General features: G+C 48.1%; 24 non-coding genes across 24 annotated transcripts; all 24 read right to left on the reverse strand.

Annotated features, from left to right (window-relative positions):
* Positions 1 to 47: 47 nt before the first annotated feature.
* trnac-gca (transfer RNA cysteine (anticodon GCA)) lies at positions 48 to 119 on the reverse strand. Its single transcript has one exon. It is a non-coding gene; the product is annotated as a tRNA-Cys (tRNA).
* Positions 120 to 1,114: 995 nt separating this feature from the next.
* Positions 1,115 to 1,186, reverse strand: trnac-gca (transfer RNA cysteine (anticodon GCA)). Its single transcript has one exon. It is a non-coding gene; the product is annotated as a tRNA-Cys (tRNA).
* Positions 1,187 to 2,707: 1,521 nt separating this feature from the next.
* On the reverse strand, positions 2,708 to 2,779 carry trnac-gca (transfer RNA cysteine (anticodon GCA)). The gene has a single exon. It is a non-coding gene; the product is annotated as a tRNA-Cys (tRNA).
* A 995-nt stretch (positions 2,780 to 3,774) lies between these two features.
* On the reverse strand, positions 3,775 to 3,846 carry trnac-gca (transfer RNA cysteine (anticodon GCA)). Its single transcript has one exon. It is a non-coding gene; the product is annotated as a tRNA-Cys (tRNA).
* Positions 3,847 to 5,368: 1,522 nt separating this feature from the next.
* On the reverse strand, positions 5,369 to 5,440 carry trnac-gca (transfer RNA cysteine (anticodon GCA)). The gene has a single exon. It is a non-coding gene; the product is annotated as a tRNA-Cys (tRNA).
* Positions 5,441 to 6,422: 982 nt separating this feature from the next.
* Positions 6,423 to 6,494, reverse strand: trnac-gca (transfer RNA cysteine (anticodon GCA)). The gene has a single exon. It is a non-coding gene; the product is annotated as a tRNA-Cys (tRNA).
* A 1,006-nt stretch (positions 6,495 to 7,500) lies between these two features.
* On the reverse strand, positions 7,501 to 7,572 carry trnac-gca (transfer RNA cysteine (anticodon GCA)). Its single transcript has one exon. It is a non-coding gene; the product is annotated as a tRNA-Cys (tRNA).
* A 1,006-nt stretch (positions 7,573 to 8,578) lies between these two features.
* Positions 8,579 to 8,650, reverse strand: trnac-gca (transfer RNA cysteine (anticodon GCA)). Its single transcript has one exon. It is a non-coding gene; the product is annotated as a tRNA-Cys (tRNA).
* A 993-nt stretch (positions 8,651 to 9,643) lies between these two features.
* Positions 9,644 to 9,715, reverse strand: trnac-gca (transfer RNA cysteine (anticodon GCA)). The gene has a single exon. It is a non-coding gene; the product is annotated as a tRNA-Cys (tRNA).
* A 467-nt stretch (positions 9,716 to 10,182) lies between these two features.
* Positions 10,183 to 10,254, reverse strand: trnac-gca (transfer RNA cysteine (anticodon GCA)). Its single transcript has one exon. It is a non-coding gene; the product is annotated as a tRNA-Cys (tRNA).
* Positions 10,255 to 11,249: 995 nt separating this feature from the next.
* On the reverse strand, positions 11,250 to 11,321 carry trnac-gca (transfer RNA cysteine (anticodon GCA)). The gene has a single exon. It is a non-coding gene; the product is annotated as a tRNA-Cys (tRNA).
* A 994-nt stretch (positions 11,322 to 12,315) lies between these two features.
* Positions 12,316 to 12,387, reverse strand: trnac-gca (transfer RNA cysteine (anticodon GCA)). Its single transcript has one exon. It is a non-coding gene; the product is annotated as a tRNA-Cys (tRNA).
* Positions 12,388 to 12,843: 456 nt separating this feature from the next.
* trnac-gca (transfer RNA cysteine (anticodon GCA)) lies at positions 12,844 to 12,915 on the reverse strand. Its single transcript has one exon. It is a non-coding gene; the product is annotated as a tRNA-Cys (tRNA).
* A 982-nt stretch (positions 12,916 to 13,897) lies between these two features.
* On the reverse strand, positions 13,898 to 13,969 carry trnac-gca (transfer RNA cysteine (anticodon GCA)). The gene has a single exon. It is a non-coding gene; the product is annotated as a tRNA-Cys (tRNA).
* A 456-nt stretch (positions 13,970 to 14,425) lies between these two features.
* trnac-gca (transfer RNA cysteine (anticodon GCA)) lies at positions 14,426 to 14,497 on the reverse strand. The gene has a single exon. It is a non-coding gene; the product is annotated as a tRNA-Cys (tRNA).
* A 1,522-nt stretch (positions 14,498 to 16,019) lies between these two features.
* Positions 16,020 to 16,091, reverse strand: trnac-gca (transfer RNA cysteine (anticodon GCA)). The gene has a single exon. It is a non-coding gene; the product is annotated as a tRNA-Cys (tRNA).
* Positions 16,092 to 18,139: 2,048 nt separating this feature from the next.
* trnac-gca (transfer RNA cysteine (anticodon GCA)) lies at positions 18,140 to 18,211 on the reverse strand. Its single transcript has one exon. It is a non-coding gene; the product is annotated as a tRNA-Cys (tRNA).
* Positions 18,212 to 18,678: 467 nt separating this feature from the next.
* Positions 18,679 to 18,750, reverse strand: trnac-gca (transfer RNA cysteine (anticodon GCA)). The gene has a single exon. It is a non-coding gene; the product is annotated as a tRNA-Cys (tRNA).
* Positions 18,751 to 19,745: 995 nt separating this feature from the next.
* On the reverse strand, positions 19,746 to 19,817 carry trnac-gca (transfer RNA cysteine (anticodon GCA)). Its single transcript has one exon. It is a non-coding gene; the product is annotated as a tRNA-Cys (tRNA).
* Positions 19,818 to 20,811: 994 nt separating this feature from the next.
* Positions 20,812 to 20,883, reverse strand: trnac-gca (transfer RNA cysteine (anticodon GCA)). Its single transcript has one exon. It is a non-coding gene; the product is annotated as a tRNA-Cys (tRNA).
* Positions 20,884 to 21,339: 456 nt separating this feature from the next.
* trnac-gca (transfer RNA cysteine (anticodon GCA)) lies at positions 21,340 to 21,411 on the reverse strand. Its single transcript has one exon. It is a non-coding gene; the product is annotated as a tRNA-Cys (tRNA).
* A 982-nt stretch (positions 21,412 to 22,393) lies between these two features.
* On the reverse strand, positions 22,394 to 22,465 carry trnac-gca (transfer RNA cysteine (anticodon GCA)). Its single transcript has one exon. It is a non-coding gene; the product is annotated as a tRNA-Cys (tRNA).
* A 995-nt stretch (positions 22,466 to 23,460) lies between these two features.
* On the reverse strand, positions 23,461 to 23,532 carry trnac-gca (transfer RNA cysteine (anticodon GCA)). Its single transcript has one exon. It is a non-coding gene; the product is annotated as a tRNA-Cys (tRNA).
* Positions 23,533 to 25,054: 1,522 nt separating this feature from the next.
* trnac-gca (transfer RNA cysteine (anticodon GCA)) lies at positions 25,055 to 25,126 on the reverse strand. The gene has a single exon. It is a non-coding gene; the product is annotated as a tRNA-Cys (tRNA).
* Positions 25,127 to 25,296: the final 170 nt, after the last annotated feature.

Here is a 25,296-nt window from a genome sequence, read left to right on the forward strand (position 1 = left end):
GCAGTTACTTGAAAAGCCGCTCCAGTGCAGGGAAGTTGCTTGTATAAAGGGGGCACCCAGATTTGAACTGGGGACCTCTTGATCTGCAGTCAAATGCTCTACCACTGAGCTATACCCCCAATGGAAAACTGCGGTGCATGTTTATACTTTCCACACACTACAGTGACAATTGTCGAAAACAACTCTTTTGTCTGTGCCTTTCAACAGTTTACGTGCAGCACAGATGTTTTGTATGTGGAACCTAACTCCAAAATGACTGTCTGACTTCAATGGCATTTGCATCGGAAATGGAAATGGCTGAGTGGTAGAGTTCAGATGGACGGAAGATATTGCGCAGATGCACTCATCGAGTGCATCCGCGCTGACCATATGCACGTGCAACGCTTTCATGCTCTCGTTTCGGGGCTGCAGTGCATGTTTTGCAACATCTCACGATGCAACACGGATCTTTGTGTCTTTGAAGTGTTCATCATAGAAGGAACCTTGCTGTGGTAGCAAAACACCCCTCCTTCAGTGTTTCCTGTGCAGGATGGGCAACGGCAGTTACTTGAAAAGCCGCTCCAGTGCCGGGAAGTTGCTTCTATGAAGGGGGCACCCAGATTTGAACTGGGGACCTCTTGATCTGCAGTAAAATGGTCTACCACTGAGCTATACCCCCAACAGGAAACTGCGGTGCATGTTTACACTTTCCACATACTACAGTGACAATTGTCTAAAACAACTCTCTTGTCTGCGCCTTTCATCAGTTTACGTGCAGCACAGATGTTTTGTATGTGGAACCTAACTCCAAAATGACTGTCTGACTTCAATGGCATTTGCATCGGAACTGGAAATGGCTGAGTGGTGGACGTAAGATATTGCGCAGATGCACTCATCGAGTGCATCCGCGCTGACCGTATGTACGTGCAACGCATTCATGCTCTCGTTTCGGGGCTGCAGTGCATGTTTTGCAACATCTCACGATGCAACACGGATCTTTGTGTCTTTGAGGTGTTCATCGTAGAAGGAACCTTGCTGTGGTAGCAAAACACCCCTCCTTCAGTGTTTCCTGTGCAGGATGGGCAACTGCAGTTACTTGAAAAGCCGCTCCAGTGCCGGGAAGTTGCTTCTATGAAGGGGGCACCCAGATTTGAACTGGGGACCTCTTGATCTGCAGTCAAATGCTCTACCACTGAGCTATACCCCCAACAGAAAACTGCGGTGCATGTTTACACTTTCCACATACTACAGTGACAATTGTCTAAAACAACTCTCTTGTCTGCGCCTTTCAACAGTTTACGTGCAGCACAGATGTTTTGTATGTGGAACCTAACTCCAAAATGACTGTCTGACTTCAATGGCATTTGCATCGGAAATGGAAATGGCTGAGTGGTAGAGTCCAGATGGACGGAAGATATTGCTCCGATGACCTCGGCGCTGACCGTATGCACGTGCAATGCTTTCATGCTCTCGTTTCGGCGCTGCAGTGCATGTTTTGCAACATCTCACGATGCAACACGGATCTTCGTGTCTTTGAGGTGTTCATCAAAGAAGGAACCTTGCTGTGGTAGCAAAACACCCCTCCTTCAGTGTTTCCTGTGCAGGATGGGCAACGGCAGTTACTTGAAAAGCCGCTCCAGTGCAGGGAAGTTGCTTGTATAAAGGGGGCACCCAGATTTGAAATGGGGAACCTCTGGATCTGCAGTCAAATGCTCTACCACTGAGCTAGACTCCCACGAGAAAAGGGCGGTGCATGTTTACACTTTCCACATACTACAATGACAATTGTCTAAAACAACTCTCTTGTCTGCGCCTTTCATCAGTTTACGTGCAGCACAGATGTTTTGTATGTGGAACCTAACTCCAAAATGACTGTCTGACTTCAATGGCATTTGCATCGGAAATGGAAATGGCTGAGTGGTAGAGTTCAGATGGACGGAAGATATTGCGCAGATGCACTCATAGAGTGCATCCGCGCTGACCGTATGCACGTGCAACGCTTTCATGCTCTCGTTTCTGCGATGCAGTGCATGTTTTGCAACATCTCACGATGCAACACGGATCTTCGTGTCTTTGAGGTGTTCATCGTAGAAGGAACCTTGCTGTGGTAGCAAAACACCCCTCCTTCAGTGTTTCCTGTGCAGGAGGGGCAACGGCAGTTACTTGAAAAGCCGCTCCAGTGTCGGGAAGTTGCTTGAAAAAGGGGGCACCCAGATTTGAACTGGGGACCTCTTGATCTGCAGTCAAATGCTCTACCACTGAGCTAGACTCCCATGAGAAAAGGGCGGTGCATGTTTACACTTTCCACAAACTACAGTGACAATTGTCTAAAACAACTCTGTTGTCTGTGCCTTTCAACAGTTTACGTGCAGCACATATGTTTTGTATGTGGAACCTAACTCCAAAATGACTGTCTGACTTCAATGGCATTTGCATCAGAAATGGAAATGGCTGAGTGATGGACGGAAGATATTGCGCAGATGCACTCATAGAGTGCATCCGCGCTGACCGTATGCACGTGCAACGCTTTCATGCTCTCGTTTCTGCGATGCAGTGCATGTTTTGCAACATCTCACGATGCAACACGGATCTTCGCGTCTTTGAGGTGTTCATCGTAGAAGGAACCTTGCTGTGGTAGCAAAACACCCCTCCTTCAGTGTTTCCTGTGCAGGAGGGGCAACGGCAGTTACTTGAAAAGCCGCTCCAGTGTCGGGAAGTTGCTTGGAAAAGGGGGCACCCAGATTTGAACTGGGGACCTCTTGATCTGCAGTCAAATGCTCTACCACTGAGCTATACCCCCAACGGAAAACTGCGGTGCATGTTTATACTTTCCACACACTACAGTGACAATTGTCGAAAACAACTCTTTTGTCTGTGCCTTTCAACAGTTTACGTGCAGCACAGATGTTTTGTATGTGGAACCTAACTCCAAAATGACTGTCTGACTTCAATGGCATTTGCATCGGAAATGGAAATGGCTGAGTGGTAGAGTTCAGATGGACGGAAGATATTGCGCAGATGCACTCATCGAGTGCATCCGCGCTGACCATATGCACGTGCAACGCTTTCATGCTCTCGTTTCGGGGCTGCAGTGCATGTTTTGCAACATCTCACGATGCAACACGGATCTTTGTGTCTTTGAAGTGTTCATCATAGAAGGAACCTTGCTGTGGTAGCAAAACACCCCTCCTTCAGTGTTTCCTGTGCAGGATGGGCAACGGCAGTTACTTGAAAAGCCGCTCCAGTGCCGGGAAGTTGCTTCTATGAAGGGGGCACCCAGATTTGAACTGGGGACCTCTTGATCTGCAGTAAAATGGTCTACCACTGAGCTATACCCCCAACAGGAAACTGCGGTGCATGTTTACACTTTCCACATACTACAGTGACAATTGTCTAAAACAACTCTCTTGTCTGCGCCTTTCATCAGTTTACGTGCAGCACAGATGTTTTGTATGTGGAACCTAACTCCAAAATGACTGTCTGACTTCAATGGCATTTGCATCGGAACTGGAAATGGCTGAGTGGTGGACGTAAGATATTGCGCAGATGCACTCATCGAGTGCATCCGCGCTGACCGTATGTACGTGCAACGCATTCATGCTCTCGTTTCGGGGCTGCAGTGCATGTTTTGCAACATCTCACGATGCAACACGGATCTTTGTGTCTTTGAGGTGTTCATCGTAGAAGGAACCTTGCTGTGGTAGCAAAACACCCCTCCTTCAGTGTTTCCTGTGCAGGATGGGCAACTGCAGTTACTTGAAAAGCCGCTCCAGTGCCGGGAAGTTGCTTCTATGAAGGGGGCACCCAGATTTGAACTGGGGACCTCTTGATCTGCAGTCAAATGCTCTACCACTGAGCTATACCCCCAACAGAAAACTGCGGTGCATGTTTACACTTTCCACATACTACAGTGACAATTGTCTAAAACAACTCTCTTGTCTGCGCCTTTCAACAGTTTACGTGCAGCACAGATGTTTTGTATGTGGAACCTAACTCCAAAATGACTGTCTGACTTCAATGGCATTTGCATCGGAAATGGAAATGGCTGAGTGGTAGAGTCCAGATGGACGGAAGATATTGCTCCGATGACCTCGGCGCTGACCGTATGCACGTGCAATGCTTTCATGCTCTCGTTTCGGCGCTGCAGTGCATGTTTTGCAACATCTCACGATGCAACACGGATCTTCGTGTCTTTGAGGTGTTCATCAAAGAAGGAACCTTGCTGTGGTAGCAAAACACCCCTCCTTCAGTGTTTCCTGTGCAGGATGGGCAACGGCAGTTACTTGAAAAGCCGCTCCAGTGCAGGGAAGTTGCTTGTATAAAGGGGGCACCCAGATTTGAAATGGGGAACCTCTGGATCTGCAGTCAAATGCTCTACCACTGAGCTAGACTCCCACGAGAAAAGGGCGGTGCATGTTTACACTTTCCACATACTACAATGACAATTGTCTAAAACAACTCTCTTGTCTGCGCCTTTCATCAGTTTACGTGCAGCACAGATGTTTTGTATGTGGAACCTAACTCCAAAATGACTGTCTGACTTCAATGGCATTTGCATCGGAAATGGAAATGGCTGAGTGGTAGAGTTCAGATGGACGGAAGATATTGCGCAGATGCACTCATAGAGTGCATCCGCGCTGACCGTATGCACGTGCAACGCTTTCATGCTCTCGTTTCTGCGATGCAGTGCATGTTTTGCAACATCTCACGATGCAACACGGATCTTCGTGTCTTTGAGGTGTTCATCGTAGAAGGAACCTTGCTGTGGTAGCAAAACACCCCTCCTTCAGTGTTTCCTGTGCAGGAGGGGCAACGGCAGTTACTTGAAAAGCCGCTCCAGTGTCGGGAAGTTGCTTGAAAAAGGGGGCACCCAGATTTGAACTGGGGACCTCTTGATCTGCCGTCAAATGCTCTACCACTGAGCTACACCCCCAACAGAAAACTGCGGTGCATGTTTACACTTTCCACATACTACAGTGACAATTGTCTAAAACAACTCTCTTGTCTGCGCCTTTCAACAGTTTACGTGCAGCACAGATGTTTTGTATGTGGAACCTAACTCCAAAATGACTGTCTGACTTCAATGGCATTTGCATCGGAACTGGAAATGGCTGAGTGGTGGACGTAAGATATTGCGCAGATGCACTCATCGAGTGCATCCGCGCTGACCGTATGTACGTGCAACGCATTCATGCTCTCGTTTCGGGGCTGCAGTGCATGTTTTGCAACATCTCACGATGCAACACGGATCTTTGTGTCTTTGAGGTGTTCATCGTAGAAGGAACCTTGCTGTGGTAGCAAAACACCCCTCCTTCAGTGTTTCCTGTGCAGGATGGGCAACTGCAGTTACTTGAAAAGCCGCTCCAGTGCCGGGAAGTTGCTTCTATGAAGGGGGCACCCAGATTTGAACTGGGGACCTCTTGATCTGCAGTCAAATGCTCTACCACTGAGCTATACCCCCAACAGAAAACTGCGGTGCATGTTTACACTTTCCACATACTACAGTGACAATTGTCTAAAACAACTCTCTTGTCTGCGCCTTTCAACAGTTTACGTGCAGCACAGATGTTTTGTATGTGGAACCTAACTCCAAAATGACTGTCTGACTTCAATGGCATTTGCATCGGAAATGGAAATGGCTGAGTGGTAGAGTCCAGATGGACGGAAGATATTGCTCCGATGACCTCGGCGCTGACCGTATGCACGTGCAATGCTTTCATGCTCTCGTTTCGGCGCTGCAGTGCATGTTTTGCAACATCTCACGATGCAACACGGATCTTCGTGTCTTTGAGGTGTTCATCAAAGAAGGAACCTTGCTGTGGTAGCAAAACACCCCTCCTTCAGTGTTTCCTGTGCAGGATGGGCAACGGCAGTTACTTGAAAAGCCGCTCCAGTGCAGGGAAGTTGCTTGTATAAAGGGGGCACCCAGATTTGAACTGGGGACCTCTGGATCTGCAGTCAAATGCTCTACCACTGAGCTAGACTCCCATGAGAAAAGGGCGGTGCATGTTTACACTTTCCACAAACTACAGTGACAATTGTCTAAAACAACTCTGTTGTCTGTGCCTTTCAACAGTTTACGTGCAGCACATATGTTTTGTATGTGGAACCTAACTCCAAAATGACTGTCTGACTTCAATGGCATTTGCATCAGAAATGGAAATGGCTGAGTGATGGACGGAAGATATTGCGCAGATGCACTCATAGAGTGCATCCGCGCTGACCGTATGCACGTGCAACGCTTTCATGCTCTCGTTTCTGCGATGCAGTGCATGTTTTGCAACATCTCACGATGCAACACGGATCTTCGCGTCTTTGAGGTGTTCATCGTAGAAGGAACCTTGCTGTGGTAGCAAAACACCCCTCCTTCAGTGTTTCCTGTGCAGGAGGGGCAACGGCAGTTACTTGAAAAGCCGCTCCAGTGTCGGGAAGTTGCTTGGAAAAGGGGGCACCCAGATTTGAACTGGGGACCTCTTGATCTGCAGTCAAATGCTCTACCACTGAGCTATACCCCCAACGGAAAACTGTGGTGCATGTTTATACTTTCCACACACTACAGTGACAATTGTCGAAAACAACTCTTTTGTCTGTGCCTTTCAACAGTTTACGTGCAGCACAGATGTTTTGTATGTGGAACCTAACTCCAAAATGACTGTCTGACTTCAATGGCATTTGCATCGGAAATGGAAATGGCTGAGTGGTAGAGTTCAGATGGACGGAAGATATTGCGCAGATGCACTCATCGAGTGCATCCGCGCTGACCATATGCACGTGCAACGCTTTCATGCTCTCGTTTCGGGGCTGCAGTGCATGTTTTGCAACATCTCACGATGCAACACGGATCTTTGTGTCTTTGAAGTGTTCATCATAGAAGGAACCTTGCTGTGGTAGCAAAACACCCCTCCTTCAGTGTTTCCTGTGCAGGATGGGCAACGGCAGTTACTTGAAAAGCCGCTCCAGTGCCGGGAAGTTGCTTCTATGAAGGGGGCACCCAGATTTGAACTGGGGACCTCTTGATCTGCAGTAAAATGCTCTACCACTGAGCTATACCCCCAACAGGAAACTGCGGTGCATGTTTACACTTTCCACATACTACAGTGACAATTGTCTAAAACAACTCTCTTGTCTGCGCCTTTCATCAGTTTACGTGCAGCACAGATGTTTTGTATGTGGAACCTAACTCCAAAATGACTGTCTGACTTCAATGGCATTTGCATCGGAAATGGAAATGGCTGAGTGTTAGAGTTCAGATGGACGGAAGATATTGCGCAGATGCACTCATAGAGTGCATCCGCGCTGACCGTATGCACGTGCAACGCTTTCATGCTCTCGTTTCTGCGATGCAGTGCATGTTTTGCAACATCTCACGATGCACCACGGATCTTTGAGTCTTTGAGGTGTTCATCGTGGAAGGAACCTTGCTGTGGTAGCAAAACACCCCTCCTTCAGTGTTTCCTGTGCAGGATGGGCAACGGCAGTTACTTGAAAAGCCGCTCCAGTGCAGGGAAGTTGCTTGTATAAAGGGGGCACCCAGATTTGAACTGGGGACCTCTTGATCTGCAGTCAAATGCTCGACCACTGAGCTATACCCCCACCGGAAAACTGCGGTGCATGTTTACACTTTCCACATACTACAGTGACAATTGTCGAAAACAACTCTCTTGTCTGTGCCTTACAACAGTTTACGTGCAGCACAGATGTTTTGTATGTGGAACCTAACTCCAAAATGACTGTCTGACTTCAATGGCATTTGCATCGGAAATGGAAATGGCTGAGTGGTAGAGTTCAGATGGACGGAAGATATTGCGCAGATGCACTCATCGAGTGCATCCGCGCTGACCATGTGCACGTGCGATGCTTTCATGCTCTCGTTTCAGCGCTGCAGTGCATGTTTTGCAACATCTCACGATGCAACACGGATCTTCGTGTCTTTGAGGTGTTCATCGTAGAAGGAACCTTGCTGTGGTAGCAAAACACCCCTCCTTCAGTGTTTCCTGTGCAGGATGGGCAACGGCAGTTACTTGAAAAGCCGCTCCAGTGCAGGGAAGTTGCTTGTATCAAGGGGGCACCCAGATTTGAACTGGGGACCTCTTGATCTGCAGTAAAATGCTCTACCACTGAGCTATACCCCCAACAGAAAACTGCGGTGCATGTTTACACTTTCCACATACTACAGTGACAATTGTCTAAAACAACTCTCTTGTCTGCGCCTTTCAACAGTTTACGTGCAGCACAGATGTTTTGTATGTGGAACCTAACTCCAAAATGACTGTCTGACTTCAATGGCATTTGCATCGGAACTGGAAATGGCTGAGTGGTAGAGTTCAGATGGACGGAAGATATTGCGCAGATGCACTCATAGAGTGCATCCGCGCTGACCGTATGTACGTGCAACGCTTTCATGCTCTCGTTTCGGGGCTGCAGTGCATGTTTTGCAACATCTCACGATGCAACACGGATCTTTGTGTCTTTGAGGTGTTCATCGTAGAAGGAACCTTGCTGTGGTAGCAAAACACCCCTCCTTCAGTGTTTCCTGTGCAGGATGGGCAACTGCAGTTACTTGAAAAGCCGCTCCAGTGCCGGGAAGTTGCTTCTATGAAGGGGGCACCCAGATTTGAACTGGGGACCTCTTGATCTGCAGTCAAATGCTCTACCACTGAGCTATACCCCCAACAGAAAACTGCGGTGCATGTTTACACTTTCCACATACTACAGTGACAATTGTCTAAAACAACTCTCTTGTCTGCGCCTTTCAACAGTTTACGTGCAGCACAGATGTTTTGTATGTGGAACCTAACTCCAAAATGACTGTCTGACTTCAATGGCATTTGCATCGGAAATGGAAATGGCTGAGTGGTAGAGTCCAGATGGACGGAAGATATTGCTCCGATGACCTCGGCGCTGACCGTATGCACGTGCAATGCTTTCATGCTCTCGTTTCGGCGCTGCAGTGCATGTTTTGCAACATCTCACGATGCAACACGGATCTTCGTGTCTTTGAGGTGTTCATCAAAGAAGGAACCTTGCTGTGGTAGCAAAACACCCCTCCTTCAGTGTTTCCTGTGCAGGATGGGCAACGGCAGTTACTTGAAAAGCCGCTCCAGTGCAGGGAAGTTGCTTGTGTAAAGGGGGCACCCAGATTTGAACTGGGGACCTCTGGATCTGCAGTCAAATGCTCTACCACTGAGCTAGACTCCCACGAGAAAAGGGCGGTGCATGTTTACACTTTCCACATACTACAATGACAATTGTCTAAAACAACTCTCTTGTCTGCGCCTTTCATCAGTTTACGTGCAGCACAGATGTTTTGTATGTGGAACCTAACTCCAAAATGACTGTCTGACTTCAATGGCATTTGCATCGGAAATGGAAATGGCTGAGTGGTAGAGTTCAGATGGACGGAAGATATTGCGCAGATGCACTCATAGAGTGCATCCGCGCTGACCGTATGCACGTGCAACGCTTTCATGCTCTCGTTTCTGCGCTGCAGTGCATGTTTTGCAACATCTCACGATGCACCACGGATCTTTGAGTCTTTGAGGTGTTCATCGTGGAAGGAACCTTGCTGTGGTAGCAAAACACCCCTCCTTCAGTGTTTCCTGTGCAGGAGGGGCAACGGCAGTTACTTGAAAAGCCGCTCCAGTGTCGGGAAGTTGCTTGGAAAAGGGGGCACCCAGATTTGAACTGGGGACCTTTTGATCTGCAGTCAAATGCTCTACCACTGAGCTATACCCCCAACGGAAAACTGCGGTGCATGTTTATACTTTCCACACACTACAGTGACAATTGTCGAAAACAACTCTTTTGTCTGTGCCTTTCAACAGTTTACGTGCAGCACAGATGTTTTGTATGTGGAACCTAACTCCAAAATGACTGTCTGACTTCAATGGCATTTGCATCGGAACTGGAAATGGCTGAGTGGTAGAGTTCAGATGGACGGAAGATATTGCGCAGATGCACTCATAGAGTGCATCAGCGCTGACCGTATGCACGTGCAACGCTTTCATGCTCTCGTTTCGGGGCTGCAGTGCATGTTTTGCAACATCTCACGATGCACCACGGATCTTTGAGTCTTTGAGGTGTTCATCATAGAAGGAACCTTGCTGTGGTAGCAAAACACCCCTCCTTCAGTGTTTCCTGTGCAGGATGGGCAACGGCAGTTACTTGAAAAGCCGCTCCAGTGCAGGGAAGTTGCTTGTATAAAGGGGGCACCCAGATTTGAACTGGGGACCTCTTGATCTGCAGTCAAATGCTCTACCACTGAGCTATACCCCCAATGGAAAACTGCGGTGCATGTTTATACTTTCCACACACTACAGTGACAATTGTCGAAAACAACTCTTTTGTCTGTGCCTTTCAACAGTTTACGTGCAGCACAGATGTTTTGTATGTGGAACCTAACTCCAAAATGACTGTCTGACTTCAATGGCATTTGCATCGGAAATGGAAATGGCTGAGTGGTAGAGTTCAGATGGACGGAAGATATTGCGCAGATGCACTCATCGAGTGCATCCGCGCTGACCATATGCACGTGCAACGCTTTCATGCTCTCGTTTCGGGGCTGCAGTGCATGTTTTGCAACATCTCACGATGCAACACGGATCTTTGTGTCTTTGAAGTGTTCATCATAGAAGGAACCTTGCTGTGGTAGCAAAACACCCCTCCTTCAGTGTTTCCTGTGCAGGATGGGCAACGGCAGTTACTTGAAAAGCCGCTCCAGTGCCGGGAAGTTGCTTCTATGAAGGGGGCACCCAGATTTGAACTGGGGACCTCTTGATCTGCAGTAAAATGCTCTACCACTGAGCTATACCCCCAACAGGAAACTGCGGTGCATGTTTACACTTTCCACATACTACAGTGACAATTGTCTAAAACAACTCTCTTGTCTGCGCCTTTCATCAGTTTACGTGCAGCACAGATGTTTTGTATGTGGAACCTAACTCCAAAATGACTGTCTGACTTCAATGGCATTTGCATCGGAACTGGAAATGGCTGAGTGGTGGACGTAAGATATTGCGCAGATGCACTCATCGAGTGCATCCGCGCTGACCGTATGTACGTGCAACGCATTCATGCTCTCGTTTCGGGGCTGCAGTGCATGTTTTGCAACATCTCACGATGCAACACGGATCTTTGTGTCTTTGAGGTGTTCATCGTAGAAGGAACCTTGCTGTGGTAGCAAAACACCCCTCCTTCAGTGTTTCCTGTGCAGGATGGGCAACTGCAGTTACTTGAAAAGCCGCTCCAGTGCCGGGAAGTTGCTTCTATGAAGGGGGCACCCAGATTTGAACTGGGGACCTCTTGATCTGCAGTCAAATGCTCTACCACTGAGCTATACCCCCAACAGAAAACTGCGGTGCATGTTTACACTTTCCACATACTACAGTGACAATTGTCTAAAACAACTCTCTTGTCTGCGCCTTTCAACAGTTTACGTGCAGCACAGATGTTTTGTATGTGGAACCTAACTCCAAAATGACTGTCTGACTTCAATGGCATTTGCATCGGAAATGGAAATGGCTGAGTGGTAGAGTCCAGATGGACGGAAGATATTGCTCCGATGACCTCGGCGCTGACCGTATGCACGTGCAATGCTTTCATGCTCTCGTTTCGGCGCTGCAGTGCATGTTTTGCAACATCTCACGATGCAACACGGATCTTCGTGTCTTTGAGGTGTTCATCAAAGAAGGAACCTTGCTGTGGTAGCAAAACACCCCTCCTTCAGTGTTTCCTGTGCAGGATGGGCAACGGCAGTTACTTGAAAAGCCGCTCCAGTGCAGGGAAGTTGCTTGTATAAAGGGGGCACCCAGATTTGAAATGGGGAACCTCTGGATCTGCAGTCAAATGCTCTACCACTGAGCTAGACTCCCACGAGAAAAGGGCGGTGCATGTTTACACTTTCCACATACTACAATGACAATTGTCTAAAACAACTCTCTTGTCTGCGCCTTTCATCAGTTTACGTGCAGCACAGATGTTTTGTATGTGGAACCTAACTCCAAAATGACTGTCTGACTTCAATGGCATTTGCATCGGAAATGGAAATGGCTGAGTGGTAGAGTTCAGATGGACGGAAGATATTGCGCAGATGCACTCATAGAGTGCATCCGCGCTGACCGTATGCACGTGCAACGCTTTCATGCTCTCGTTTCTGCGATGCAGTGCATGTTTTGCAACATCTCACGATGCAACACGGATCTTCGTGTCTTTGAGGTGTTCATCGTAGAAGGAACCTTGCTGTGGTAGCAAAACACCCCTCCTTCAGTGTTTCCTGTGCAGGAGGGGCAACGGCAGTTACTTGAAAAGCCGCTCCAGTGTCGGGAAGTTGCTTGAAAAAGGGGGCACCCAGATTTGAACTGGGGACCTCTTGATCTGCAGTCAAATGCTCTACCACTGAGCTACACCCCCAACAGAAAACTGCGGTGCATGTTTACACTTTCCACATACTACAGTGACAATTGTCTAAAACAACTCTCTTGTCTGCGCCTTTCAACAGTTTACGTGCAGCACAGATGTTTTGTATGTGGAACCTAACTCCAAAATGACTGTCTGACTTCAATGGCATTTGCATCGGAACTGGAAATGGCTGAGTGGTGGACGTAAGATATTGCGCAGATGCACTCATCGAGTGCATCCGCGCTGACCGTATGTACGTGCAACGCATTCATGCTCTCGTTTCGGGGCTGCAGTGCATGTTTTGCAACATCTCACGATGCAACACGGATCTTTGTGTCTTTGAGGTGTTCATCGTAGAAGGAACCTTGCTGTGGTAGCAAAACACCCCTCCTTCAGTGTTTCCTGTGCAGGATGGGCAACTGCAGTTACTTGAAAAGCCGCTCCAGTGCCGGGAAGTTGCTTCTATGAAGGGGGCACCCAGATTTGAACTGGGGACCTCTTGATCTGCAGTCAAATGCTCTACCACTGAGCTATACCCCCAACAGAAAACTGCGGTGCATGTTTACACTTTCCACATACTACAGTGACAATTGTCTAAAACAACTCTCTTGTCTGCGCCTTTCAACAGTTTACGTGCAGCACAGATGTTTTGTATGTGGAACCTAACTCCAAAATGACTGTCTGACTTCAATGGCATTTGCATCGGAAATGGAAATGGCTGAGTGGTAGAGTCCAGATGGACGGAAGATATTGCTCCGATGACCTCGGCGCTGACCGTATGCACGTGCAATGCTTTCATGCTCTCGTTTCGGCGCTGCAGTGCATGTTTTGCAACATCTCACGATGCAACACGGATCTTCGTGTCTTTGAGGTGTTCATCAAAGAAGGAACCTTGCTGTGGTAGCAAAACACCCCTCCTTCAGTGTTTCCTGTGCAGGATGGGCAACGGCAGTTACTTGAAAAGCCGCTCCAGTGCAGGGAAGTTGCTTGTATAAAGGGGGCACCCAGATTTGAACTGGGGACCTCTGGATCTGCAGTCAAATGCTCTACCACTGAGCTAGACTCCCATGAGAAAAGGGCGGTGCATGTTTACACTTTCCACAAACTACAGTGACAATTGTCTAAAACAACTCTGTTGTCTGTGCCTTTCAACAGTTTACGTGCAGCACATATGTTTTGTATGTGGAACCTAACTCCAAAATGACTGTCTGACTTCAATGGCATTTGCATCAGAAATGGAAATGGCTGAGTGATGGACGGAAGATATTGCGCAGATGCACTCATAGAGTGCATCCGCGCTGACCGTATGCACGTGCAACGCTTTCATGCTCTCGTTTCTGCGATGCAGTGCATGTTTTGCAACATCTCACGATGCAACACGGATCTTCGCGTCTTTGAGGTGTTCATCGTAGAAGGAACCTTGCTGTGGTAGCAAAACACCCCTCCTTCAGTGTTTCCTGTGCAGGAGGGGCAACGGCAGTTACTTGAAAAGCCGCTCCAGTGTCGGGAAGTTGCTTGGAAAAGGGGGCACCCAGATTTGAACTGGGGACCTCTTGATCTGCAGTCAAATGCTCTACCACTGAGCTATACCCCCAACGGAAAACTGCGGTGCATGTTTATACTTTCCACACACTACAGTGACAATTGTCGAAAACAACTCTTTTGTCTGTGCCTTTCAACAGTTTACGTGCAGCACAGATGTTTTGTATGTGGAACCTAACTCCAAAATGACTGTCTGACTTCAATGGCATTTGCATCGGAACTGGAAATGGCTGAGTGGTGGACGTAAGATATTGCGCAGATGCACTCATCGAGTGCATCCGCGCTGACCGTATGTACGTGCAACGCATTCATGCTCTCGTTTCGGGGCTGCAGTGCATGTTTTGCAACATCTCACGATGCAACACGGATCTTTGTGTCTTTGAGGTGTTCATCGTAGAAGGAACCTTGCTGTGGTAGCAAAACACCCCTCCTTCAGTGTTTCCTGTGCAGGATGGGCAACTGCAGTTACTTGAAAAGCCGCTCCAGTGCCGGGAAGTTGCTTCTATGAAGGGGGCACCCAGATTTGAACTGGGGACCTCTTGATCTGCAGTCAAATGCTCTACCACTGAGCTATACCCCCAACAGAAAACTGCGGTGCATGTTTACACTTTCCACATACTACAGTGACAATTGTCTAAAACAACTCTCTTGTCTGCGCCTTTCAACAGTTTACGTGCAGCACAGATGTTTTGTATGTGGAACCTAACTCCAAAATGACTGTCTGACTTCAATGGCATTTGCATCGGAAATGGAAATGGCTGAGTGGTAGAGTCCAGATGGACGGAAGATATTGCTCCGATGACCTCGGCGCTGACCGTATGCACGTGCAATGCTTTCATGCTCTCGTTTCGGCGCTGCAGTGCATGTTTTGCAACATCTCACGATGCAACACGGATCTTCGTGTCTTTGAGGTGTTCATCAAAGAAGGAACCTTGCTGTGGTAGCAAAACACCCCTCCTTCAGTGTTTCCTGTGCAGGATGGGCAACGGCAGTTACTTGAAAAGCCGCTCCAGTGCAGGGAAGTTGCTTGTATAAAGGGGGCACCCAGATTTGAAATGGGGAACCTCTGGATCTGCAGTCAAATGCTCTACCACTGAGCTAGACTCCCACGAGAAAAGGGCGGTGCATGTTTACACTTTCCACATACTACAATGACAATTGTCTAAAACAACTCTCTTGTCTGCGCCTTTCATCAGTTTACGTGCAGCACAGATGTTTTGTATGTGGAACCTAACTCCAAAATGACTGTCTGACTTCAATGGCATTTGCATCGGAAATGGAAATGGCTGAGTGGTAGAGTTCAGATGGACGGAAGATATTGCGCAGATGCACTCATAGAGTGCATCCGCGCTGACCGTATGCACGTGCAACGCTTTCATGCTCTCGTTTCTGCGATGCAGTGCATGTTTTGCAACATCTCACGATGCAACACGGATCTTCGTGTCTTTGAGGTGTTCATCGTAGAAGGAACCTTGCTGTGGTAGCAAAACACCCCTCCTTCAGTGTTTCCTGTGCAGGAGGGGCAACGGCAGTTACTTGAAAAGCCGCTCCAGTGTCGGGAAGTTGCTTGAAAAAGGGGGCACCCAGATTTGAACTGGGGACCTCTTGATCTGCCGTCAAATGCTCTACCACTGAGCTACACCCCCAACAGAAAACTGCGGTGCATGTTTACACTTTCCACATACTACAGTGACAATTGTCTAAAACAACTCTCTTGTCTGCGCCTTTCAACAGTTTACGTGCAGCACAGATGTTTTGTATGTGGAACCTAACTCCAAAATGACTGTCTGACTTCAATGGCATTTGCATCGGAACTGGAAATGGCTGAGTGGTGGACGTAAGATATTGCGCAGATGCACTCATCGAGTGCATCCGCGCTGACCGTATGTACGTGCAACGCATTCATGCTCTCGTTTCGGGGCTGCAGTGCATGTTTTGCAACATCTCACGATGCAACACGGATCTTTGTGTCTTTGAGGTGTTCATCGTAGAAGGAACCTTGCTGTGGTAGCAAAACACCCCTCCTTCAGTGTTTCCTGTGCAGGATGGGCAACTGCAGTTACTTGAAAAGCCGCTCCAGTGCCGGGAAGTTGCTTCTATGAAGGGGGCACCCAGATTTGAACTGGGGACCTCTTGATCTGCAGTCAAATGCTCTACCACTGAGCTATACCCCCAACAGAAAACTGCGGTGCATGTTTACACTTTCCACATACTACAGTGACAATTGTCTAAAACAACTCTCTTGTCTGCGCCTTTCAACAGTTTACGTGCAGCACAGATGTTTTGTATGTGGAACCTAACTCCAAAATGACTGTCTGACTTCAATGGCATTTGCATCGGAAATGGAAATGGCTGAGTGGTAGAGTCCAGATGGACGGAAGATATTGCTCCGATGACCTCGGCGCTGACCGTATGCACGTGCAATGCTTTCATGCTCTCGTTTCGGCGCTGCAGTGCATGTTTTGCAACATCTCACGATGCAACACGGATCTTCGTGTCTTTGAGGTGTTCATCAAAGAAGGAACCTTGCTGTGGTAGCAAAACACCCCTCCTTCAGTGTTTCCTGTGCAGGATGGGCAACGGCAGTTACTTGAAAAGCCGCTCCAGTGCAGGGAAGTTGCTTGTATAAAGGGGGCACCCAGATTTGAACTGGGGACCTCTGGATCTGCAGTCAAATGCTCTACCACTGAGCTAGACTCCCATGAGAAAAGGGCGGTGCATGTTTACACTTTCCACAAACTACAGTGACAATTGTCTAAAACAACTCTGTTGTCTGTGCCTTTCAACAGTTTACGTGCAGCACATATGTTTTGTATGTGGAACCTAACTCCAAAATGACTGTCTGACTTCAATGGCATTTGCATCAGAAATGGAAATGGCTGAGTGATGGACGGAAGATATTGCGCAGATGCACTCATAGAGTGCATCCGCGCTGACCGTATGCACGTGCAACGCTTTCATGCTCTCGTTTCGGGGCTGCAGTGCATGTTTTGCAACATCTCACGATGCAACACGGATCTTTGTGTCTTTGAGGTGTTCATCGTAGAAGGAACCTTGCTGTGGTAGCAAAACACCCCTCCTTCAGTGTTTCCTGTGCAGGAGGGGCAACGGCAGTTACTTGAAAAGCCGCTCCAGTGCCGGGAAGTTGCTTCTATGAAGGGGGCACCCAGATTTGAACTGGGGACCTCTTGATCTGCCGTCAAATGCTCTACCACTGAGCTACACCCCCAACAGAAAACTGCGGTGCATGTTTACACTTTCCACATACTACAGTGACAATTGTCTAAAACAACTCTCTTGTCTGCGCCTTTCAACAGTTTACGTGCAGCACAGATGTTTTGTATGTGGAACCTAACTCCAAAATGACTGTCTGACTTCAATGGCATTTGCATCGGAAATGGAAATGGCTGAGTGGTAGAGTCCAGATGGACGGAAGATATTGCTCCGATGACCTCGGCGCTGACCGTATGCACGTGCAATGCTTTCATGCTCTCGTTTCGGCGCTGCAGTGCATGTTTTGCAACATCTCACGATGCAACACGGATCTTCGTGTCTTTGAGGTGTTCATCAAAGAAGGAACCTTGCTGTGGTAGCAAAACACCCCTCCTTCAGTGTTTCCTGTGCAGGATGGGCAACGGCAGTTACTTGAAAAGCCGCTCCAGTGCAGGGAAGTTGCTTGTGTAAAGGGGGCACCCAGATTTGAACTGGGGACCTCTGGATCTGCAGTCAAATGCTCTACCACTGAGCTAGACTCCCACGAGAAAAGGGCGGTGCATGTTTACACTTTCCACATACTACAATGACAATTGTCTAAAACAACTCTCTTGTCTGCGCCTTTCATCAGTTTACGTGCAGCACAGATGTTTTGTATGTGGAACCTAACTCCAAAATGACTGTCTGACTTCAATGGCATTTGCATCGGAAATGGAAATGGCTGAGTGGTAGAGTTCAGATGGACGGAAGATATTGCGCAGATGCACTCATAGAGTGCATCCGCGCTGACCGTATGCACGTGCAACGCTTTCATGCTCTCGTTTCTGCGCTGCAGTGCATGTTTTGCAACATCTCACGATGCACCACGGATCTTTGAGTCTTTGAGGTGTTCATCGTGGAAGGAACCTTGCTGTGGTAGCAAAACACCCCTCCTTCAGTGTTTCCTGTGCAGGAGGGGCAACGGCAGTTACTTGAAAAGCCGCTCCAGTGTCGGGAAGTTGCTTGGAAAAGGGGGCACCCAGATTTGAACTGGGGACCTTTTGATCTGCAGTCAAATGCTCTACCACTGAGCTATACCCCCAACGGAAAACTGCGGTGCATGTTTATACTTTCCACACACTACAGTGACAATTGTCGAAAACAACTCTTTTGTCTGTGCCTTTCAACAGTTTACGTGCAGCACAGATGTTTTGTATGTGGAACCTAACTCCAAAATGACTGTCTGACTTCAATGGCATTTGCATCGGAACTGGAAATGGCTGAGTGGTAGAGTTCAGATGGACGGAAGATATTGCGCAGATGCACTCATAGAGTGCATCAGCGCTGACCGTATGTACGTGCAACGCTTTCATGCTCTCGTTTCGGGGCTGCAGTGCATGTTTTGCAACATCTCACGATGCACCACGGATCTTTGAGTCTTTGAGGTGTTCATCATAGAAGGAACCTTGCTGTGGTAGCAAAACACCCCTCCTTCAGTGTTTCCTGTGCAGGATGGGCAACGGCAGTTACTTGAAAAGCCGCTCCAGTGCAGGGAAGTTGCTTGTATAAAGGGGGCACCCAGATTTGAACTGGGGACCTCTTGATCTGCAGTCAAATGCTCTACCACTGAGCTATACCCCCAATGGAAAACTGCGGTGCATGTTTATACTTTCCACACACTACAGTGACAATTGTCGAAAACAACTCTTTTGTCTGTGCCTTTCAACAGTTTACGTGCAGCACAGATGTTTTGTATGTGGAACCTAACTCCAAAATGACTGTCTGACTTCAATGGCATTTGCATCGGAAATGGAAATGGCTGAGTGGTAGAGTTCAGATGGACGGAAGATATTGCGCAGATGCACTCATCGAGTGCATCCGCGCTGACCATATGCACGTGCAACGCTTTCATGCTCTCGTTTCGGGGCTGCAGTGCATGTTTTGCAACATCTCACGATGCAACACGGATCTTTGTGTCTTTGAAGTGTTCATCATAGAAGGAACCTTGCTGTGGTAGCAAAACACCCCTCCTTCAGTGTTTCCTGTGCAGGATGGGCAACGGCAGTTACTTGAAAAGCCGCTCCAGTGCCGGGAAGTTGCTTCTATGAAGGGGGCACCCAGATTTGAACTGGGGACCTCTTGATCTGCAGTAAAATGGTCTACCACTGAGCTATACCCCCAACAGGAAACTGCGGTGCATGTTTACACTTTCCACATACTACAGTGACAATTGTCTAAAACAACTCTCTTGTCTGCGCCTTTCATCAGTTTACGTGCAGCACAGATGTTTTGTATGTGGAACCTAACTCCAAAATGACTGTCTGACTTCAATGGCATTTGCATCGGAACTGGAAATGGCTGAGTGGTGGACGTAAGATATTGCGCAGATGCACTCATCGAGTGCATCCGCGCTGACCGTATGTACGTGCAACGCATTCATGCTCTCGTTTCGGGGCTGCAGTGCATGTTTTGCAACATCTCACGATGCAACACGGATCTTTGTGTCTTTGAGGTGTTCATCGTAGAAGGAACCTTGCTGTGGTAGCAAAACACCCCTCCTTCAGTGTTTCCTGTGCAGGATGGGCAACTGCAGTTACTTGAAAAGCCGCTCCAGTGCCGGGAAGTTGCTTCTATGAAGGGGGCACCCAGATTTGAACTGGGGACCTCTTGATCTGCAGTCAAATGCTCTACCACTGAGCTATACCCCCAACAGAAAACTGCGGTGCATGTTTACACTTTCCACATACTACAGTGACAATTGTCTAAAACAACTCTCTTGTCTGCGCCTTTCAACAGTTTACGTGCAGCACAGATGTTTTGTATGTGGAACCTAACTCCAAAATGACTGTCTGACTTCAATGGCATTTGCATCGGAAATGGAAATGGCTGAGTGGTAGAGTCCAGATGGACGGAAGATATTGCTCCGATGACCTCGGCGCTGACCGTATGCACGTGCAATGCTTTCATGCTCTCGTTTCGGCGCTGCAGTGCATGTTTTGCAACATCTCACGATGCAACACGGATCTTCGTGTCTTTGAGGTGTTCATCAAAGAAGGAACCTTGCTGTGGTAGCAAAACACCCCTCCTTCAGTGTTTCCTGTGCAGGATGGGCAACGGCAGTTACTTGAAAAGCCGCTCCAGTGCAGGGAAGTTGCTTGTATAAAGGGGGCACCCAGATTTGAAATGGGGAACCTCTGGATCTGCAGTCAAATGCTCTACCACTGAGCTAGACTCCCACGAGAAAAGGGCGGTGCATGTTTACACTTTCCACATACTACAATGACAATTGTCTAAAACAACTCTCTTGTCTGCGCCTTTCATCAGTTTACGTGCAGCACAGATGTTTTGTATGTGGAACCTAACTCCAAAATGACTGTCTGACTTCAATGGCATTTGCATCGGAAATGGAAATGGCTGAGTGGTAGAGTTCAGATGGACGGAAGATATTGCGCAGATGCACTCATAGAGTGCATCCGCGCTGACCGTATGCACGTGCAACGCTTTCATGCTCTCGTTTCTGCGATGCAGTGCATGTTTTGCAACATCTCACGATGCAACACGGATCTTCGTGTCTTTGAGGTGTTCATCGTAGAAGGAACCTTGCTGTGGTAGCAAAACACCCCTCCTTCAGTGTTTCCTGTGCAGGAGGGGCAACGGCAGTTACTTGAAAAGCCGCTCCAGTGTCGGGAAGTTGCTTGAAAAAGGGGGCACCCAGATTTGAACTGGGGACCTCTTGATCTGCAGTCAAATGCTCTACCACTGAGCTACACCCCCAACAGAAAACTGCGGTGCATGTTTACACTTTCCACATACTACAGTGACAATTGTCTAAAACAACTCTCTTGTCTGCGCCTTTCAACAGTTTACGTGCAGCACAGATGTTTTGTATGTGGAACCTAACTCCAAAATGACTGTCTGACTTCAATGGCATTTGCATCGGAACTGGAAATGGCTGAGTGGTGGACGTAAGATATTGCGCAGATGCACTCATCGAGTGCATCCGCGCTGACCGTATGTACGTGCAACGCATTCATGCTCTCGTTTCGGGGCTGCAGTGCATGTTTTGCAACATCTCACGATGCAACACGGATCTTTGTGTCTTTGAGGTGTTCATCGTAGAAGGAACCTTGCTGTGGTAGCAAAACACCCCTCCTTCAGTGTTTCCTGTGCAGGATGGGCAACTGCAGTTACTTGAAAAGCCGCTCCAGTGCCGGGAAGTTGCTTCTATGAAGGGGGCACCCAGATTTGAACTGGGGACCTCTTGATCTGCAGTCAAATGCTCTACCACTGAGCTATACCCCCAACAGAAAACTCCGGTGCATGTTTACACTTTCCACATACTACAGTGACAATTGTCTAAAACAACTCTCTTGTCTGCGCCTTTCAACAGTTTACGTGCAGCACAGATGTTTTGTATGTGGAACCTAACTCCAAAATGACTGTCTGACTTCAATGGCATTTGCATCGGAAATGGAAATGGCTGAGTGGTAGAGTCCAGATGGACGGAAGATATTGCTCCGATGACCTCGGCGCTGACCGTATGCACGTGCAATGCTTTCATGCTCTCGTTTCGGCGCTGCAGTGCATGTTTTGCAACATCTCACGATGCAACACGGATCTTCGTGTCTTTGAGGTGTTCATCAAAGAAGGAACCTTGCTGTGGTAGCAAAACACCCCTCCTTCAGTGTTTCCTGTGCAGGATGGGCAACGGCAGTTACTTGAAAAGCCGCTCCAGTGCAGGGAAGTTGCTTGTATAAAGGGGGCACCCAGATTTGAACTGGGGACCTCTGGATCTGCAGTCAAATGCTCTACCACTGAGCTAGACTCCCATGAGAAAAGGGCGGTGCATGTTTACACTTTCCACAAACTACAGTGACAATTGTCTAAAACAACTCTGTTGTCTGTGCCTTTCAACAGTTTACGTGCAGCACATATGTTTTGTATGTGGAACCTAACTCCAAAATGACTGTCTGACTTCAATGGCATTTGCATCAGAAATGGAAATGGCTGAGTGATGGACGGAAGATATTGCGCAGATGCACTCATAGAGTGCATCCGCGCTGACCGTATGCACGTGCAACGCTTTCATGCTCTCGTTTCTGCGATGCAGTGCATGTTTTGCAACATCTCACGATGCAACACGGATCTTCGCGTCTTTGAGGTGTTCATCGTAGAAGGAACCTTGCTGTGGTAGCAAAACACCCCTCCTTCAGTGTTTCCTGTGCAGGAGGGGCAACGGCAGTTACTTGAAAAGCCGCTCCAGTGTCGGGAAGTTGCTTGGAAAAGGGGGCACCCAGATTTGAACTGGGGACCTCTTGATCTGCAGTCAAATGCTCTACCACTGAGCTATACCCCCAACGGAAAACTGCGGTGCATGTTTATACTTTCCACACACTACAGTGACAATTGTCGAAAACAACTCTTTTGTCTGTGCCTTTCAACAGTTTACGTGCAGCACAGATGTTTTGTATGTGGAACCTAACTCCAAAATGACTGTCTGACTTCAATGGCATTTGCATCGGAAATGGAAATGGCTGAGTGGTAGAGTTCAGATGGACGGAAGATATTGCGCAGATGCACTCATCGAGTGCATCCGCGCTGACCATATGCACGTGCAACGCTTTCATGCTCTCGTTTCGGGGCTGCAGTGCATGTTTTGCAACATCTCACGATGCAACACGGATCTTTGTGTCTTTGAAGTGTTCATCATAGAAGGAACCTTGCTGTGGTAGCAAAACACCCCTCCTTCAGTGTTTCCTGTGCAGGATGGGCAACGGCAGTTACTTGAAAAGCCGCTCCAGTGCCGGGAAGTTGCTTCTATGAAGGGGGCACCCAGATTTGAACTGGGGACCTCTTGATCTGCAGTAAAATGCTCTACCACTGAGCTATACCCCCAACAGGAAACTGCGGTGCATGTTTACACTTTCCACATACTACAGTGACAATTGTCTAAAACAACTCTCTTGTCTGCGCCTTTCATCAGTTTACGTGCAGCACAGATGTTTTGTATGTGGAACCTAACTCCAAAATGACTGTCTGACTTCAATGGCATTTGCATCGGAACTGGAAATGGCTGAGTGGTGGACGTAAGATATTGCGCAGATGCACTCATCGAGTGCATCCGCGCTGACCGTATGTACGTGCAACGCATTCATGCTCTCGTTTCGGGGCTGCAGTGCATGTTTTGCAACATCTCACGATGCAACACGGATCTTTGTGTCTTTGAGGTGTTCATCGTAGAAGGAACCTTGCTGTGGTAGCAAAACACCCCTCCTTCAGTGTTTCCTGTGCAGGATGGGCAACTGCAGTTACTTGAAAAGCCGCTCCAGTGCCGGGAAGTTGCTTCTATGAAGGGGGCACCCAGATTTGAACTGGGGACCTCTTGATCTGCAGTCAAATGCTCTACCACTGAGCTATACCCCCAACAGAAAACTGCGGTGCATGTTTACACTTTCCACATACTACAGTGACAATTGTCTAAAACAACTCTCTTGTCTGCGCCTTTCAACAGTTTACGTGCAGCACAGATGTTTTGTATGTGGAACCTAACTCCAAAATGACTGTCTGACTTCAATGGCATTTGCATCGGAAATGGAAATGGCTGAGTGGTAGAGTCCAGATGGACGGAAGATATTGCTCCGATGACCTCGGCGCTGACCGTATGCACGTGCAATGCTTTCATGCTCTCGTTTCGGCGCTGCAGTGCATGTTTTGCAACATCTCACGATGCAACACGGATCTTCGTGTCTTTGAGGTGTTCATCAAAGAAGGAACCTTGCTGTGGTAGCAAAACACCCCTCCTTCAGTGTTTCCTGTGCAGGATGGGCAACGGCAGTTACTTGAAAAGCCGCTCCAGTGCAGGGAAGTTGCTTGTATAAAGGGGGCACCCAGATTTGAAATGGGGAACCTCTGGATCTGCAGTCAAATGCTCTACCACTGAGCTAGACTCCCACGAGAAAAGGGCGGTGCATGTTTACACTTTCCACATACTACAATGACAATTGTCTAAAACAACTCTCTTGTCTGCGCCTTTCATCAGTTTACGTGCAGCACAGATGTTTTGTATGTGGAACCTAACTCCAAAATGACTGTCTGACTTCAATGGCATTTGCATCGGAAATGGAAATGGCTGAGTGGTAGAGTTCAGATGGACGGAAGATATTGCGCAGATGCACTCATAGAGTGCATCCGCGCTGACCGTATGCACGTGCAACGCTTTCATGCTCTCGTTTCTGCGATGCAGTGCATGTTTTGCAACATCTCACGATGCAACACGGATCTTCGTGTCTTTGAGGTGTTCATCGTAGAAGGAACCTTGCTGTGGTAGCAAAACACCCCTCCTTCAGTGTTTCCTGTGCAGGAGGGGCAACGGCAGTTACTTGAAAAGCCGCTCCAGTGTCGGGAAGTTGCTTGAAAAAGGGGGCACCCAGATTTGAACTGGGGACCTCTTGATCTGCCGTCAAATGCTCTACCACTGAGCTACACCCCCAACAGAAAACTGCGGTGCATGTTTACACTTTCCACATACTACAGTGACAATTGTCTAAAACAACTCTCTTGTCTGCGCCTTTCAACAGTTTACGTGCAGCACAGATGTTTTGTATGTGGAACCTAACTCCAAAATGACTGTCTGACTTCAATGGCATTTGCATCGGAACTGGAAATGGCTGAGTGGTGGACGTAAGATATTGCGCAGATGCACTCATCGAGTGCATCCGCGCTGACCGTATGTACGTGCAACGCATTCATGCTCTCGTTTCGGGGCTGCAGTGCATGTTTTGCAACATCTCACGATGCAACACGGATCTTTGTGTCTTTGAGGTGTTCATCGTAGAAGGAACCTTGCTGTGGTAGCAAAACACCCCTCCTTCAGTGTTTCCTGTGCAGGATGGGCAACTGCAGTTACTTGAAAAGCCGCTCCAGTGCCGGGAAGTTGCTTCTATGAAGGGGGCACCCAGATTTGAACTGGGGACCTCTTGATCTGCAGTCAAATGCTCTACCACTGAGCTATACCCCCAACAGAAAACTGCGGTGCATGTTTACACTTTCCACATACTACAGTGACAATTGTCTAAAACAACTCTCTTGTCTGCGCCTTTCAACAGTTTACGTGCAGCACAGATGTTTTGTATGTGGAACCTAACTCCAAAATGACTGTCTGACTTCAATGGCATTTGCATCGGAAAT

This window comes from Chiloscyllium punctatum, chromosome 42 (genome assembly GCF_047496795.1).
Source record: "Chiloscyllium punctatum isolate Juve2018m chromosome 42, sChiPun1.3, whole genome shotgun sequence".
Taxonomy (NCBI): domain Eukaryota; kingdom Metazoa; phylum Chordata; class Chondrichthyes; order Orectolobiformes; family Hemiscylliidae; genus Chiloscyllium; species Chiloscyllium punctatum.